Source organism: Cyprinus carpio, chromosome B1, assembly GCF_018340385.1.
Source record: "Cyprinus carpio isolate SPL01 chromosome B1, ASM1834038v1, whole genome shotgun sequence".
In the NCBI taxonomy this organism is placed as follows: domain Eukaryota; kingdom Metazoa; phylum Chordata; class Actinopteri; order Cypriniformes; family Cyprinidae; genus Cyprinus; species Cyprinus carpio.
Genome location: NC_056597.1, coordinates 23,636,962 through 23,655,392, shown reverse-complemented (window position 1 = coordinate 23,655,392; position 18,431 = coordinate 23,636,962). Strand labels below are relative to the sequence as shown.

The 18,431-nt window shown below is 38.0% G+C and overlaps 1 pseudogene; it reads right to left on the bottom strand.

The window, feature by feature from the left end:
- LOC109102517 overlaps positions 1 to 1,603 on the bottom strand; it is a 32,465-nt pseudogene extending 30,862 nt beyond the window's left edge.
- Between the last annotated feature and the right edge of the window lie 16,828 nt (positions 1,604 to 18,431).

Here is an 18,431-nt window from a genome sequence, read left to right as displayed (position 1 = left end):
ACACCGAGCTCTGCGTGATTCCTGCGCTGCTGCCGCTGATTGGCTGCTGATAAGTGTTATCACTGAGGGCTTGTGTCGTTGTGTGGTTTGCGCATCGGTTGTTGCTTCTATGAAACTGGACGGAGCGCAATAACACGCCTCAGGCCATGGTTTTTATACTGTACAAACTGTATTTTCTATCGCCCTACACCTAAACCCACCCCTCACAGGAAATATTGTGCATTTTTAGATTCACAGAAACTTCATTATGTATGATTTATAAGCTTGTTTCCTCACGAAGACCTAAAAAATGATCCCACAATGTGAACATTTATTGGTCTTACTATCCTTAAGAACATTTGGTCCTCATAACGTGATAAAAAACACACAATCTCTCTCTCTCTCTCTCTCTCTCTCTCTCACACACACACACACACACACACGCGCGCGCGCGCGCTTCGGAAGCTTTATTGGTGAGGACTTTTCATAGAATCAATGATAATGACATTTTCTGGCCCAGCAGCTCAAACTAACCCTCACTCAAACAAACTTGTTGCCATTATTAGCTTCACAGCAGAACATGATTTGACCGATAAAACCACGCGTTTTAATATTTACTCATCAAACTTCAAAGACATTTTAATACTCTCCTTCACATGAGATCTGATGAGGCGTCGCGTCAACACAAACATACAGATCCCAGTCAAATATAACGACAGACATCGACCGAACACATCTGTCGAAGCTGCTCGGATAAACGCCATGCCTTATGTTTTATTTCATTTTATGTAATAATAATAATAATAATAATAATAATAATAATAATAATAATAATAAAATAATAATAATAATATGTTTAATTTATATAGCGCCTTTCCCGAGCTCAAGGACGCTGAACATGGTACACCAAAGCAAGAAATATTGATAACAATGTAACATATGTAACATTATGAGCCTGATAAACATGCCAGATATTATATTTATTTGGGATTACTCTCGTATTGTCGTTCACACAGGAAAAGGGACAAATACTCTGATTTTCACGTCATTTCTTAACTTTCAGAGGTGAAATAAATAATGAGACTGGCAGTAAACACGGATTGAGTCTCTTAAAGCGAATCAAATGAGTTTTCAGTGGAAACGCGTCTCGTGACAGATTCGCTCTCCTCAACTCGAGGACAAACATGTATTCTGTATTATATAAAGCAGTAACACACTGACACCCAACTGAATATCAATTGAAATGACATCTGTTCAAGTTAAACAAAAAGCATAAACATCACTTTTATACGCAGCTTAGAACGCAAACAACATCGATCCACGCGAATAAACGCAGACATTCGCCTGTGAGCGTCATGAAGTGTCTCAGCTCGTAATGCGCGTTCTGTAGAAAGAGTGCCTTACCTTCTCACAAATCCTGGAAATCGTTCTTGATTTGCCTAGAAACCATTAAAGCGGCGGCGGACGCGCGGTGCTCGCGTCTGAGCGGCGGATCTGGTCTGCGTCGCTCCGCCTGATCGCGCGTCACGCCGCGTCTTCACACCGCACTGATCTTACGAGGCGGGACTCATTAGTGGAGCAGATGCAACGCGACCTGTTTGAGAGCACGATGACATCCGATCCACGCGCTCGCGCTCCTCATTCACTCATCGAGCTGGAAAAACACGCATCCGCTGGTTCACACACACTCAGAGCACACCGGGGCTAGTTGTCACACCTGAGTAACCAGGGACCCCACGCAAACGTACATGCATCTCCATATAGCCCATGAGATATGCTGTCATAAAGTAAAAACAGAAATATAACCTACTGGAAATGTGAACAATTAAAATATGTAAATGATATACATGTATTTTAAAAACATTACACACACATATAATATCCCTGTTTATATAGGTTGTTTTAATGCATTTGTTTATATAAACTAAATATGTTGACATAGATGGCTGCTACATATATGAATCTTAAAGATATTAGTACATATAGGTCTATATATTTTACTATGGGGATTTTTTTATGTTGGCTAGTACACATCTAATATCTTCACCTTCATGTATGTGGAAATTATTTATCACTTTATAGGTAACATTGTATTTTTATTTTATTTTTTTCAATATTTCTCTTGTTAAAGGGCAACACATACTGCCCTTCAAACGTTTGGGATCGGTAAGATTTTTCAAGGTTTTTTTTGTTTGTTTGTTTTTGTTTTTTAAAGAAGGCTGTGTCTATTTGATCAAAAATACAGAAAACGGTGTAATTTTGCGATATGGGCATTCTTAATGTCAGGAGGGGGCAAGTTGTCACTTGTTTTATATATTGTATTTTTACACAATCTATTAATGTTAGCCAAAACAATGGTTTGTGTGTGTGTTCTGTTTTACTGCCTCATGAACTGTTTTGTGGTTGTTTTTCCTGTTAAATGTTGCTGAAATCCATATAATCTTCAACAAAATAAATGTTTTTTATAGTCTAGACTATAGGCTTTGAGCTGACCCTGAGAAATATTCAAACGTGTGACAGCTAGCCCCGTCCCATCATGTCATACAGTACACTGATCCAGTATTATCAATATCAGACCTTATATGACTCTATAACTGAGGCCAAGCGGGTTCTGAATCAAATGGATTTTATTACATTAATGGCTGTTTTTTTCTCAAGTGGATCGGAATAAACATCCTTCCTGAAACCCGGTGATCATCTGGTGAATGGACTGAAAAGATGCCATTTATTTTACTCAAGGCATTTTGAACAAAGACAGACAGAAAGAGCTGAAATAGTACATTATGAGATCATTATGATGCCTGAACCAAGATTACACCGGACCTTCCATTAGTGTTATTGATGTACGGACGAGGACACACACTGAACACACATGAATCAGAGACTGACAGGATCATGAAGCTGAATCTCCATGAAGAGAGGGAGCTGAGAAAGACTTCTCAAGTGAAGAACGGGAATACTGTGCGGCTGAACTTTGCTCTGCTGCTGGTGATGAGTCAGTCGTCGCAGGGGATATAGATGCATTGGAGGGCAAAAGTCCAGACAGAGTGTTTTATGAGTCTACAGTACTTCACTTGTTTCGAAGGCTGTGACTGAAAGCAGCGTGTGGAGCTTGGATGGACGGTCTAAACTCATCTGATCAGCCAGGTTTAAAATAACCCAGTAATGATGCATGCGAGTAATTATCCAGTCATGCAGAAGTGATGGGCTGGACGTTTAGCACTGAACACAATAAAGACTGCAGACACCATCACAGAACACAACATGATGAATGTTTGACCAGCATTCACACACTGTTCACTGAGTCATTTATTCACCAGCACCATTCTCCAAAACACACATGGGTCTGTCTTCAAAACAACTTTTGATTTTTGTGATTTTTATGCGCCAGAATAAAGACTAAAAGCTAAAACAGTATCATTTACTCCACTCTTATTTCAAATGGTGACAGCGCTGATTCTCTTACCCCTCGTCATTTATAAATCTCACAATTCATATGCGGTTGTGTTCAATCATTAAAAGTACAGGACAGTTATTAATAGATGAATGGTGATCATTTACAGCGCTGTAGATGCATTCAGGTACATCATTCTGCATCAAAAACATTGCTGGAACAGAATGAAAGTGAGAAGTGAAATGTCAAAAACACTCTGACGGCTGGAGCGTTCTGATAACAAACCACATTAACTGAAAGAGGGAAGCCTGCCCCTTCGTCCTCACACTGTATTGCTTGATTCTTTTCTTTTCCTAAGCAAGCTTTTTCTTTCCAAAACCTGAAGCTCCTGAAATGGTTCATAGTTTTCATTGCTCTATGTCTACGTTTTTCTGCACTGAATCTCCTGTCACCGTGTGTGTAGAGATACTTAGCAGGGAAACACTCTCTGATTTCTGATTTCTGAAGACGAGTGCAGTTGTGATTCCCTGATGAGAGATCTGGAGAGTTTCTACAATCTCTTTTTAATGTGTTCACATCTGACGTGATGAGATCACCACCATCTACAGCATCATCGTACACAAACATCATTTGAGCTCATAATTCATCCTCATCTCTTTTCGAGGGAATTCAGAAACAAATGAGTTCATGAAATGTGTCACTAAACCTGCAGCCTTCATCAGCGAGGGTTGACAGTTTTTATTTCAACACATTTTCAAAACTTTGCCTCTTTTTTTTCCAGATCCCCCTTAACAAAAAGTAGTGTACTTCAAGTTTATTTTAAAGTATACTTAACTACAGTTTAAGTATATTTTTATTTTTATTTTAGTAGTATGCTTGCAAGTGTACTATTTCAATACTCCTTGGGACTAAATTGGCCCCCTTTCTAGTATATAAAATTATACTTTTAAGTATACTTTAAGTATAACAGTAGTAAACTTTGAGTACACAACTAGTTTACATCTATGTTTTAAGTTTGTACTGCAACTTCTCAAAAAATGAACTTATAGGTTTACTGATTTTTTAGTTTAATTAAATACTTGTAGCATTTTTAGTACACTTTGAAGTATAGTCTCAGTAGTTTATACTGCAAGTATACTCATAAATGAACTTTACATTGTACTTTAAGTATACTACTATGTCCCTATTTGGTATTAATGTGTATATATTTTGTTATATGAATATCTGAACATACCAAACATCAAAAGAAAGACCAGGGTATCTGCTTGTAAACAAAATAACCATTTTATTCTAGCTTCATGCATTCTTTTTTATAAACACATGAATGTGGATACGTTTCATAAAAAAAGAAAAAAGAAAAGAAATAAAGAACATTTTGAACAAAAAGCTGAAAAAAGACTGTGAATTGGATTCAGAATGATAATCAAAATGTAGATGGAGTCCAAAAGCTTGACAGTCATTAATACCTCTTCATGGGTCGACATTTTATTCCATAACGTTACACAGTTTTGATGCTGTTTTATGTCTGTTGATTCTGTTAGGTTCTGGAAATTCTGTACAGTAGATGTGTAATAGCGCCCCCTACCGTATAACAATCAAAACATGGCTTCTCGGAGCACAAGTAGCCATAGCTCAAATACATTTTGACTTTTTCTATGTCAAGTATACTTAAATTTCATTTTAATTATATTTCTGAGACGTACATAAAAAGTAGACTGAAAGTATACTTTCCTATTTTTAGTTTAAAATAAGTATACTACTGTAATAGCACACATGAATAAACCTCTTTTTCGTAAGGGTTTACACACAAATCCAAGAATTGCACACAAAATGCAAAATGCCTCACATCTCTTTCAAAATGAAGCACTGCATTCAAAATATCACAAACACATCTCAAAAGCAAACATTTGCAATCACCTTTGCCATAATATTAATCCTGTTAAATCTGTGTGTGTTACATAGAGAATTGTGTGTTGTGTGTTTTGCAAAAGTGCTTTATGAAACTGAAAACTGAGTGGAAGGCCGATAATTAGTGTATGGTTTTGCAGATTTGGTGTGTGCCAGCTTTCAGAAACTGTGTGACAAGGAAACTGTAATGTGACAGCTGTCAGTCATCAGAAAGGAGAGACTGTTTCCAGACTTCAGAATCGGCTCATCAAGTGAAGTAATTATCAATACAGCTCTGGTGTTTATGTAAGGCATTATATAAATCTTACATAAACCCACAGCTCCAATTAACTGTCTGTTGTCAAGATGAATTCACTGACAGAGAACGAACATGAGGCCAGACCAGTGCATGCTGGGATAGACTCGCATTATAGATCAGAGGACAAACACAGATGCACACGTGTGTTCGGTCATACATGTGATTGTGTGTCAAACACAATCTTATCAATAAGACACCACGCATTTGTGTGTGTGTGTGTGTGTGGAAATATCACACAATTAAATCAGTCCTGCTGTCAGGAGTCAGTATTACACCAACTATAAGAGTTCAGTTCACGATACAGATGCAGCCTATAAATACATAAAACTGAACTCTACCTCAATAGAGTTAATGAGTCTCCCACAGCTCTGACCACTGGCCTCCTCCAGTTACTGAAATATTAAACTAGAGGTATTTAAAGGTATGTCCTTCATCTTCTGAGATGTGCTGCATGTGAGGAGATCAGCCAATTACAATGTATGCAAGGGTCACAGAGATGACTGAAAAAGATCATGAAAAAAGCTAACTGTATGGTAACGTATGGTAAAATATTTACGTTCAGTTATATGAGCAGTGGCCTGATCTGATATCTGTGGTCTACGTCATACATGAAGGTGCATGAAGAGTCAGTAGATTGTACATGTTAGGGATTATTAAGAAGCTTTGAGGAAAGAAAATCCAATGGCTGTATGGTTTAATCTTTGAGACGTGAGGCACTCATCCCGGTACACTGACCACCTTCAGACGAGACACACGCAATAATGATAGTTAATGATAGTTCATGTCTGTCAACACATTATATACATTCATGTCTGCATGTTAGAGTTTTCTGTTGGCTTGTGTTTATTAAGCCAAAAAAAACAATGAAATATTAGCCTAATAACCCATCATATTTTACACCATGTTCTTACCAGTGTCGGGGGAAACGCATTACAAGTAACGCGAGTTATGTAATGAGATTACTTTTTTCAAGTAACTAGAGTATTGCATTAGTTTTTAATTGAGAAGGAAATATCTGAGTTACTTTTTCAGAAAAAATATCTCCAGTTACTTTGTTTCCATGCATTGAGTGACAGCTCTGGTGTTGCCATGGTGACAGAGATCAGGAGTAATGCCGCGTTCCAGGAAACCCGTAACCCGTGTTTTTCCAACGTTCTACCAGTGAAAGTGCACCGGAACGGCAGTCAAACCCGTGACTTCCCACCCATGAACTCATACTAGATCGATGTACTCCCAGTTCCGCGCTCTGACGTCACACAGCCCGCGAAACAACAATGGCAGCCCCTACGGATAATATTGCCTACGGATGCGGTGTTTATGCAAGTGGTACACGGTGAGAAATAGACTTTAGGACAATATAACTTTGCAATAAAATTAATAATCTAGCTACAATTCCTTGCGCTCAGGAAATATGGCGTGACTTGCCTGGAATGCTACAAAGTCGTGAGTCGTGGTTTGAAGTCGTGATTTACGGAAACCCTGCCTGGAACGCAACAAAAGTACAGAGCGTTGTGTGTGAACATGATCTTACTGTAGTTCTAGACTAAATATGTGACGTGACATACAGCCAAGTACGGTGACCCATACTCAGAGTTGGTGCTCTGCATTTAACCCATCCAAAGTGCACACACACAGCAGTGCACACACACACACACACACACAAACACACACACCGTGAACACACACCCGGAGCAGTGGGTATCATTAGTGCTGTGGCGCCCGGGGAGCAGTTGGGGGTTCAGTGTCTTGCTCAAGGACACCTCAGTCGTGGTATTACCGGCCCGAGACTCGAACCCACAACCTTAGGGTTAGGAGTCAAACTCTCTAACCACTAGGCCACGACTTCCCCTATGAACATGTGTTTACTCATCTCACCTGCACAAAAACACATTCAGTGCTCCTCACAATCAATAAAAACAGTCAAATGCAAACTTAGAATATTATACAAACCTGCAATAATAAAATGTGTTAAATAAGACAAATATAATTGATGTATTTAATCCCATTTTATCAGCCAATGTCTTTGCTACTGACCTTCGATGATCTAATTCAATCATATTAATAAGCAAAAATGACACAATTGTGTTTTTATTTTAGTAATGCGGAATAGTGATGAATTTTCTTCTTCTGCGTCACATTCTTCATGCGATTTGTTGGAACTGCGCCCTCTACTGTACAGACGTGAATTTACATTTCCTTCAGCCTGAGGTGCATTCATTCCACTTTTGTTGTGAAATGGCTTTTACATTTGTAAAAGAATAACTTTTTATATTAAAAACCACAGGTAAGCCCTGCCCAGATTTAAAAAGTGCCTCAAAAGTAACATAACACAATACTTTCCATAAAAAGTAACATAATTATTTATTTACTTTTTTAGTGAGTAGCACAATATTGTAATGCATTTCTTTTAAAAGCAACTTTCCCCAGCACTGGTTCTTACCCTAGTAACTACAGCAAACACTGTATGATCAGGAACGACTCTCACTTGTGTGAATTCATCTAAACTCTCCGGAGAAAAGCTGTCCAAATAGGGTCATAGATTGGCTTCTCTCGGAGAAGAACACATCTGGAGGCCCTTCAGTCAAATAAACACATGAGAACGGTTGTGTTCAGAACGAGGACGAGCGAATCTCTGCAGCTCAGATCTTCATATTTCCCTGTTGTGTTCAAAACAAATCACTTCTAGATATAAAACTTTAATAATCAGTTAAAAATACAGAGACATGATTGCTCATAATACAGACAAACAGCCACCGCAGAGCAGAGATGTAGCGAGAACCACTGTTTACATATGATTATATTAGTTTAGACTGCTTTTCAGACACATACAAATCATTTCTCTTTACACGTATGATCAAGCGTCCTGCTCCAGGTTTCTGCTGCGCATGTTTTAGGATGCCCTTCATATTAACTGCATTAGTGCGTCCCTCCCCTGGCTCCTGATTAAACATTGATTCTCAGCAGAAAATGAAAATCAGACCCTGCTGACTAAATGATTCATGCCGTGCGAGGAGGATCGCTGAACGCTCTCGACATGGAGGAAAGCCAACCATGAGACGTGTTCACAGAAGTGAACATTTGTTTAGAGCTGTTTTGGATGGCTCTGTGCAGATTTCTCTCCTGAGTCAGACCAGAACACTTTTTCACTGGAGGAAGAGATGAAAGAAAGTCATACAGGTTTAGAATGACAAGAGTAAATGATGACAGAAGGATGGTTTTTGGGCAGACTGTCCCTTTAATGACGTTGGTCTGAGTGAGGTGTGAGTTTTTCATATGGAAATGAGGGTTGTGCATGTGGAAATCAGCGCTCTGTGTGATTCTGCTGGTTAATGAACTAAAGTCACCTGCTGAATAGAGACAGGAACACTTGAGGCTGAGGTCAAAGAGGACAAATTGCTCTTTCTAGTGAAGGGATTGTGTTTCTGCAGCAAACGCATTTAAATCAGTGTTTGTGAGCCGCTCTATCATTACTGCTCTCAGTACTCAGTGTGACAGATGGGAAGAGCAAGAGAAACGCTGCCGTCTCTTCAGTGTGACTCATGTTTCCGCGTGTCTCGATGTGAAAGGTAGAGAGCATTCTGGGTAATCACTGCAAACGCAGTGTGGATAACCATCTTTTCTCCTTCCACAGGTTTATGACAAACTTTGCCCGTCGATGAGTAACAGAAGAAGCACCTGCAGCACAGGTGTGTTTGTGTTGACCTACATACACAATACTTCACATATCTGCAGTAAAACCTGTTCGTCCGGCCCGCTCCTCTCACTACGTGTCATCAGGAGAGGCTTCGCACCTCTGTGAGTGATTCTTACAGCATCTGCCACTGCAGCACTTTGGCTAATTATCTCTTTAATTGAGTAACGCATCCTGACACCTGTAATTGTAATGGAGAGTGAACCTCATCCGCACAGAATCAGCTCTGTTGGTCGTTGTGAAGTTGGTTCTGTATTGATTCACTGCAGGTTTACTTCTACAGGCTCTGAAAGGAATAAATCACACAGAAAGTAGCTTTAAGATTTCAGGTTCAGATGCCGTTTCTGTCTGCACTTCTCTTATCTGAAATAGTCCTGCGGAGAGTCAAATGAACTTTCCATTCATTTCTTTTTTTAAATATAGGGCCTAATAATATCTGATGAAGTCTCTCAGTGCATCTGTGTCCCTGCAGCACAGAAGCAGTCATAAGTAGCACAGGTAGCAATAGACAACAATACAATGTATGGGTCAAAATTATCAGTTTTTTCATGTTCCATGAAGATATTTAGTAAATTACCTACTGTAAATATATCAAAACTTAATTTTTGATTAGTAATATGCATTGCTAAGAACTTCATTTGAACAACTTTAAAGATGATTTTCTCAATATTTAGATTTTTTTGCACCCTCAGATTCCAGATTTTCAAATATTGTCCTCCTAACAAACCAGACATCAATGGAGAGATGATTTATTCAGCTTTCAGGTGTATACATAATGTATAAATCTCATTTTCAAAAAACTGACTCTTATGACTGGTGCTCCAGGGTCACATATGAGCTTAAAAAAAGTATATTAAGAAGATGTTTGAAATGGCTTTAGATGAAGTGTCTCATCTTTCCTCCTGATTCTAACAAATAATGTTGAGCTGCAAAGATGTGGCACTGTACATACTGTATGAAGAAATGAAGTGAAAAAGGACCAAAGAAGTGAAAGTGTACATTCTCTGATTCTCAGCCGTGTGTTTATAGTCAGAGAAGCGCCTCCTGCTTCAGTCCACACCAGCTAAAGCGAGTCGTTCTTTATATAAGGAGCTTTCTGAAGTCTGCTTTTATGGCTCGTTGGTTCTGAAATGTTGTTTCAGCCTTTATTAATTCAGATTTAACTCTCTGCCCTTCAGCGCACAATCATCCCTCAGCAAACACACAGATGAGCAGATTCTGCAGTTTAATGAGAGCTGAACAAGTCTCAGTGACTGTGCCCTTGAGTCTCTGTCACTGTGGATGAGTCTCTCTTGAATCTGCAGCGACGCTCCGTGAGGATGACGCCAGTGAAATGCTGTTTATTCCTGAGAGAGGCTGATCTTCACGGAACAGCGTGTTCTCATTGATATATGCGTGTTCTGAAGGACGTTTCTGTTCAGTTTCAGTTTAGTTAATTTTTAATCTTTAGCATTATTTATCTGTGCCACACATGACCAATTCTGATGAAGTTCCTTTGAACCAAGAATAACTTTTAGGATGTGATTCCTCTTGAAACATCTGAAAATCTTCCTCTCCAACACCAGTCTGAAAATCTGTTTTATCACACTTCTGAACCATTTCTGTCTTTAAAAGGCACACAGATTCTCCACAGACGTACATTAGAAGAGTGCAAAACACATACTGCTCTCACTGTCTCTGCATATAAAGACACTATCATATGAATTCAGAAGAATACAGTGCACAAGCCACATGGACTACTGATGTGATACTGTTATTGGAATCAGAATCAGTCACTTTCATTGAATCAAGTGAAGAATAATTCAGTGTTCGATCACCACAGAGTCTGGCAGCTACAGCAGGACACTTTACAACATCTGGACATCGGGGGCTGTTTAAAATGTGAACAGAACCAGTGGATTGTTCTTTTGCTGAAGACTCTCAAGAGAAACGTCGCAGAATAAGCCTATTATTACCCACAGCCCTGTATTTAACATGCTGCATGTACATGCATTAAAGTTTTGAGAAATAAGACAGATAATAAATCATTGACCAAAAACCTCTTCAAAAATGAATGCTGCTGGCTGCACAAAAGGATGCATTAAAATGCGACGTCTGAATGCACTCATATTGTGAAACTTTCATTTTTAAAAAATAAAATCGTTCTGTGCACAATGAAACATAATGCACCAAGGGTCTGAGAGTGACATCATTTCAATTCTCTGTATGTACTGTGCATGTGGCAGAACTGACAATAAAGCAGACTTTGATTTTAATAATGCAGAACTCAAGCCGCTTTCACACCGACAGTCATTACATTAGACTGTTGTTTCTGTCCAGCTGTATGAAGCTCAGATTTATGCAAATTAGCAGAGACACAATGTGGAATCAACCAATAGGAGAGCAGACAGTGGCGACTATTGCTCGCTTCACCAGAATTTTTTAAAAGATACTATAATATATATAAAAAAAATTACAAATATAAATATATTTATATTTAAGCTACCGTGTCTCTTTCTATCACCTGTTTAGAATCAGAACTAAATGATCTAATCGGTCAAATGAGGTTTTTTTCAGTTTGATTCATTCAGACAGTTCAGTCACAGATTTATGCTTTCAGTTTGAATGGAAATCTTATAGAGTATTACAGTGAGTAGATAACTCGCGTGCATGAGTGCACGAGTGAACACTAGCCAGTCTACATCTACATAGCAACTGCAGAACACCACCCTAGCAACCATTCAGAACTCCACAGCAACGGCCTGTGTTATGGCTATGAGCTCGATACAGACAAAAGCAACTTTATTCACAAATCAACTCAAGATCATATTTAAAGCACACAGAGGATTCAGAGGACGAGGCATGATTGTGTGAGACACCATTAAACCTCATGTCCATGTTCTGCGTCGTGTGTTTGAGTGCATCAGCTTCAGGGCAAAAGCCTCAAACTTCTCAGTAACACATAAAAATAACCCTGTCTGTGACAGACTGAAACCTACAACGTTAAAAATCCTTCATTTATTAGTGATAAACACACACACAAAACATCAATATATGACATCACAAGACAAAAAGATACAATTAACTGAACTGAATTTCAAAAACAAAAGAAAAACATATCTTAGTCTGTCTGTGCATGAAAATAATTGTATTCCAAATAATTCACATATTCATTTATATCATGCTTCAGGCTATAGATATAGAAATGTCTATGCATTAATTAATATAGATTCATAAAAGGAGGCTTCAGGAGCACTAACAAGAAACACTTCAGTCATCATGATGCTTTACAAGAGTGACACCTGCAGTAAAACACATTGTAATGTTTCAGATTTGAGCTCCTCTCTCACAATAAAGCCTCTTTAATTTCTCTTTCTCTCTGTGAATCATAGGAACTAATAACAGCACACAGTCCTCCACATGAGCGAATGTTTCGTGATTGGGTTCAGAGAGGTTCATTCACTGTGATTCACCAGAACACTGACTCAGTCTCTAACAACACAAAGAGCAACACAGAGTGATGACCTTTAGCAGTTTAGAAGGCGTCTGATTGGCTGACACACTGCTAGAGTCGGCCAATCGGACATTAGTGTTTATTCAGAGATCTCTTCAGTCATCTTTATTCAGCATTGCAATGATGATCTGAGAAAATCCATTAAAGAGACAGTTTATCCATAAATGAAAATATTCTGAAGAGTGTTGGTAACCAAACACCTGATGTTTCAATTATTCTTTTTTTTTTTCAATGGCTATGGCTACCAGCAGCTGTTTGGAACATTCTTCAAAATATCTACTTTTGTGTTCAGCAGAAGGAAGTCATACAGGTTCAGAACAATTTGTGAAAGAGTGAATGAGGACAGAATGAGTTAACCTTTCAACCTGGGTCTCTCAGCTCTGAGTTATTTCATTTTAGGCCTGCTGTTAAATATAAAGTGAAGGGGCTCATGAGACATGAACCATTTATATCAGCTGTAATATTTCCCTGCATCTCGAGCCGTTTCCACAGAAACAGTTGAGGTGTTTGATCAGGAGCGATGAATGATGGCCATCGCTTCACTCACACCTGATGATCTCCAGAGCAGAGCAAACATCACACACATGAAGAAAAACATATGTGAGACCCTGGACCACAAAACCAGTCATAAGGGTTAATTTATCAAAACTGAGGTCTATACATCATCTGAAAGCTGAATAAATAATCTCTCCATTGATGTGTGGTTTGTTAGGAGGACAATATTTGAAAATCTGAGGGTGCAAAAAAATCTAAATATTGAGAAAATCATCTTTAAAGTTGTTCAAATGAAGTTCTTAGCAATGTATATTACTAATCAAAAATTAAGTTTTGATATATTTACAGTAGGAAATTTACAAAAATATCTTCATGGAACATCTTTACCTAATGATTTTTGGCATAAAAGAAAAATTTATTATTTTGACTCATACAATGTATTGTTGTCTATTGCTACAAATATACCTGTGCTGCTTATGACTGCTTCTGTGCTGCAGGGACACAGATAAACCCACAACTTCTGACAGTCTGCTCAAATACTGAGTCAAATCCAGTTACAATTACAGGTTTATTAGTATAGAGCAAGGCTGAAAATAACTAGTGACTTCTCTAATTACATGACTTTATGAATGAATGGACATGAAATAATAAAAATAACATTTACACAAAAATGAATGTGATACATGAAAGAGTGTGGAGTGATACGAGGGACATGAAAACATGAGAAACGCAGTCCAATCCAATCACAAACAGACACACTCTTTTGTTATTTTATTTATTTGATATTTTTTACTGCAGAGTCAGAATTAAAAATTCATCTCAGTCACAAAACAGATAAGGTTCATTATTTTAACACACTGGACAATGGTAGATCACTTCTGACCTGTTTGCTTTGTAATCATGCTGTTTTGGCTCCATTCGGAGAGATTTTGGGTAAACTAGAGCATTCTGGGAAGTGAAGCGCTCTTCCACCTCTGTACCATAAAATAATCAGAGCAAATACAGAGTTGTAGAGGTGGCATTTGAAACACTGATCATTATCTGTTCAGGAAGTGTAAACATTTCCACTGCTGCGTTCACACCATGTTGTAATTACCGTGATTTCACGTGATGTTTCTATAGCAACGCTATCAATAGGCAGAATCTGTGTCGTAGTTCTCAGAGAATTCCCAGTCTTTCAGGTGTATTTACAAGTTCTATGTGAACAGTTGTTATTCGTTGGAATCTCATATGGTAATTACGACATGACGTGAACGCACCTCATGCAGGACCGAGTGAGGTTAAAATAGCTTTACATTTGTTCTCATTTCTATTTATTTTTCAGTTTCTCTCCGATATAGTTAAATTTTTTCCTTTTTTTTTGGAAAATTTCTTTTTTGGCGTTTTCGCCTTTTTTATGACAGGACAGTGTGGACATGACAGGAATCGTAGGGGGGGGGGGGGTGGATTGGGAAAGGTCCTCAAACTGGGATTCGAACTCGGGACACAGCGACACTGTATGTATATAGTTTAGCTTTGTTCAGTCATTTTTATGTTATGGCAATGGTGAGTTTGAAAGTTTAAGGATATACCACTACAAAGATGAATATTTTAAATTTTTTGAGTCATTTCAGAAATGTAATTTTATTTTAATTTTAGTTCATTTTATTTCATTTATCTATTTATTTTTTGCATGTAGCTTTCATTTTCAGTTTACAATAATAACCTTAAGACAGAGATGTAGGAACAGAAAATAATGAAAGAAACTAATGGAAGTATTGACATTCCTGTCATCCTCTTCACTCTCATTCCGAAGCTTTGGCACATTCCAGCTCGTCATTACTCGTCTGAGGACGAGAGACGCTCCTTAATGAAGTAATTGTGCTTCACCGAGGGCCCGCAGACCCGCAACACCCAGAGACAGACCCGAGGTGCGTTAAGCACTTCATCAGCATGCATCTCAGCGAATCTGACGCCGCTCGAGGACACGCTCATTACAGCCTCCATTATCACTGATCAGCTCCAATCAAAGACCTTCGCTGCGCGGCCCGGACTCACAGCGGGTCATTAGATCAATCTAGAGTCCAGAGCGATGCGAGAGTAGAAGCGATGCCACGTGAGAGCTTCTAGAGGCTCCAGTGAGACGGGTCCAGAACACCATCATGAATGAGACACAGATCTTCACTGATGCTCCTGATCCAGAAACCAGTCTCGGGTCGGTTCTGACAGGAAAGATTCAGGATAAAGAGAAACAAATGATGAAAAGCAACTGACCCGCATATAATCATCAGAACAGAAAACAATACATGCATTGAGCAGTTTTCACTCAGAAATGACTAAAATTTCATAAACCATTACAAATAAATGATAACACAGTGAATTAAAAAAGAAATGTACAAAAATGTATGGTATTTTCTTGTAAAAGAAAAATATGTGCTTTTTACAGTGTAGTGTTTAAGGGAGGTTCGCGCTGCAAAAAAGAAAAAGGCTCATCTTACTTCGTTTTTTTGTCTTGTTTTTAGTCAAAACATCTAAAAATTCTTAATTTAAGTTGCATTTACTAGATAAGCAAAATGATGTAAGATATTATTTAGTAAAAAAAAAATCAATAAAGTGCATTTTGCTTAAAACAAGTAAAATGATGTCCCAGTGGAGGGAAGGAAATTACTCTTAAAACAAGATTATTTTTTGCACCCCAATGGCAGATATTTTTACTTGTTTTAAGCAAAATGCACTTCATTTAATTTTTTTCTCCAGAAAACATGACTAAATATATTAAATCATTTTGCTTATAAATGCAACTTGATTTAAGAAGTTTTTGATATTTTGACTAGAAACAAGACAAAAATGCTAAGGTAAGCCTGTGTGTCTTTCTTAGGAATATTTTTTTATTTGTTATTTATTTTATTTTTTTGCTAAAGACCCGCCGAACATTTTTCAGCAGGCTACAACATTACCACGAATTATGTAACTCGGCGCAGCTGATGCCGCTGCCACTGCCGGAGTCCCGCAAGTCTGAGGCGGCAGCAGCATCCGCGGCGTCTGCTGAGCGGAGCGGAGCAAATTACTGTATAATGTTTTTCAAATGTAGCTTTTAAAGTTCAAACATTACCCTGAGATATGTGTAGACGGATTTTCGTGGCTGGTGTTTATGAATAAAGCCTATGTTAATAATGTTTAATAATGTGTTTTGATTTTGGTCATTTACAAACGGTTTAATTCATTAAGCCACGTTGAACGTTTTCCTTGTGAGGAAAACGCTTAACGCGTAATTAAACACGTTGCGTTCTAATTCTGGACTCGCCTGTTTGTCTGGACATGCTTTTATTAAAATTGTGTTTACTGAATTTGGTCCTTTAAAAACACAGTGTTAATGCATAAAGCCACGTTAAATGTTTTAGAATGTCCCCCAGTAGTTGTGTGTGTGTGTGTGTGTGTGTGTGTGTGTGTGTGTGTGTGTGTGTGTGTGTGTGTGTTTGTGTGTGCGTGTGTGTGTGTGCGTGTGTGTGTGTGTGTGTGTGTGTGTGTGTGTACGATAGATAGGGTGAATTGCCCTAAGTGGGACATTTTTTTGCGTTTCAGACTTTTGTGAAATATTGCAATGTGTAGCCAAAACATTAAATCACACCCAATACAATTTTAAAAACCCCGGGCTCAGGATGTGTCCTAATCAAATCAAAAGAGAAATGCAGATAACACCTTCATAAAAGAAATTATAGACACATTAGCAGCTTCCTAATGTGGGACAGTTATGTTCCTAATGTGGGACATTGAAAAGTATATGATAAAAGGTCAAAATCACCTTGATTCATGTGGAATAGTAAAATGCTTTTGGTTATGTATGGTTGAAACACGGATAATTGAACATCATCAAACAAATAATAAAATACGATGCATTGATGAATTTATTCTAAAGACATTAAGCAACTATTATCATTGGCCTATGTTGTTTTAAAGGCAAAATATAAAATCTTGCAACACCTAAATTATGTTTAAAACACTTCATTCTGTATGATTTATAAGCTTGTTTCCTCATGGGGACCAAAAAATGTCCCCACAAGGTCAAAATGTACTGGTATTGCTATACTTGTGGGGACATCTGGGGTCCTCATAACAGGAATACCAGGTACACACACACACACACAAGAACCACAAAGAGCTTTCAAACCATCCCGTGACCTTAAAGGGGTCATATGATGCTGCTAAAAAGAACATTATTTTGTGTATTTGGTGTAATGAAACGGCGGCAACAACAATACTACAGTGAGAACAAAAGGTACACCTTCTTTCTTTGCGTGAGTCTTTGCAACTTTACATATCTATCTTACCAAACAATAACTTATAAAACTCCGAACAAGATAGAACGAGTCGTTTCAGGGGGTGTGGACCAGTGTTAACTTTTATAAAGAATATCTCTTTGTGTTTGAGACTTTAGTCTTTGCAACTTCACAGATCTTCTTTATTCACCAAGAGCTTGTAACACTCCAAAGAGAAAGGAAAAATTTAATTTTTTTTAAATTTAAAATTTAATCATATGACCCCTTTAAACATCTGCAGTAACAGCATTCTAATATTGCATAATATATAAAATATATATAAATAACCATGTTTGTCCCACAAACCATGCCCTACCACACATTTTTGACTGACTGAAGTACTGTCCCACATTAGGCAGTGTCCCACTTTAGGGCAATTCACCCTAGTTTTATATGGGAGGAAATCGCTTCACGTGAAATTTGCTCGTTGCGTGCATATTCTGGGCTCTTCTCGTGTGTAAATAGTAGTCTATGTTTTATTAATAAGGTGTATGCTTTCCTTTTTTATCACTGTCTTAACACATTAAGCCATATTAACTTTTTTTAAATAATGATTTTCAAAGGGAGGAAAACGCTTAACTTGAGACTTTGCATGTCGCGTTCATATTCCGGTCACATCTGCTTCCCAGAAGGCAAGGCAAAGTTCGCAACATTAATAAGGTGTATACCGAATTTAGCTGTACTTTTACACCATCTTGTTTTATTAAGCCAATGGGAGGATAACATTTTAGCGTGTAGCGTTCATATTCATCTGCTTTTCTGTACCTATACTTTATTAATACGTCGTATTAATAAATATACAGAGTTTGGGCTTTTTAATGTAAACCACTGTCTTGTCTTCGTTCATTGAGCCACGTATTTTCTTTAGGTTTTTAGTG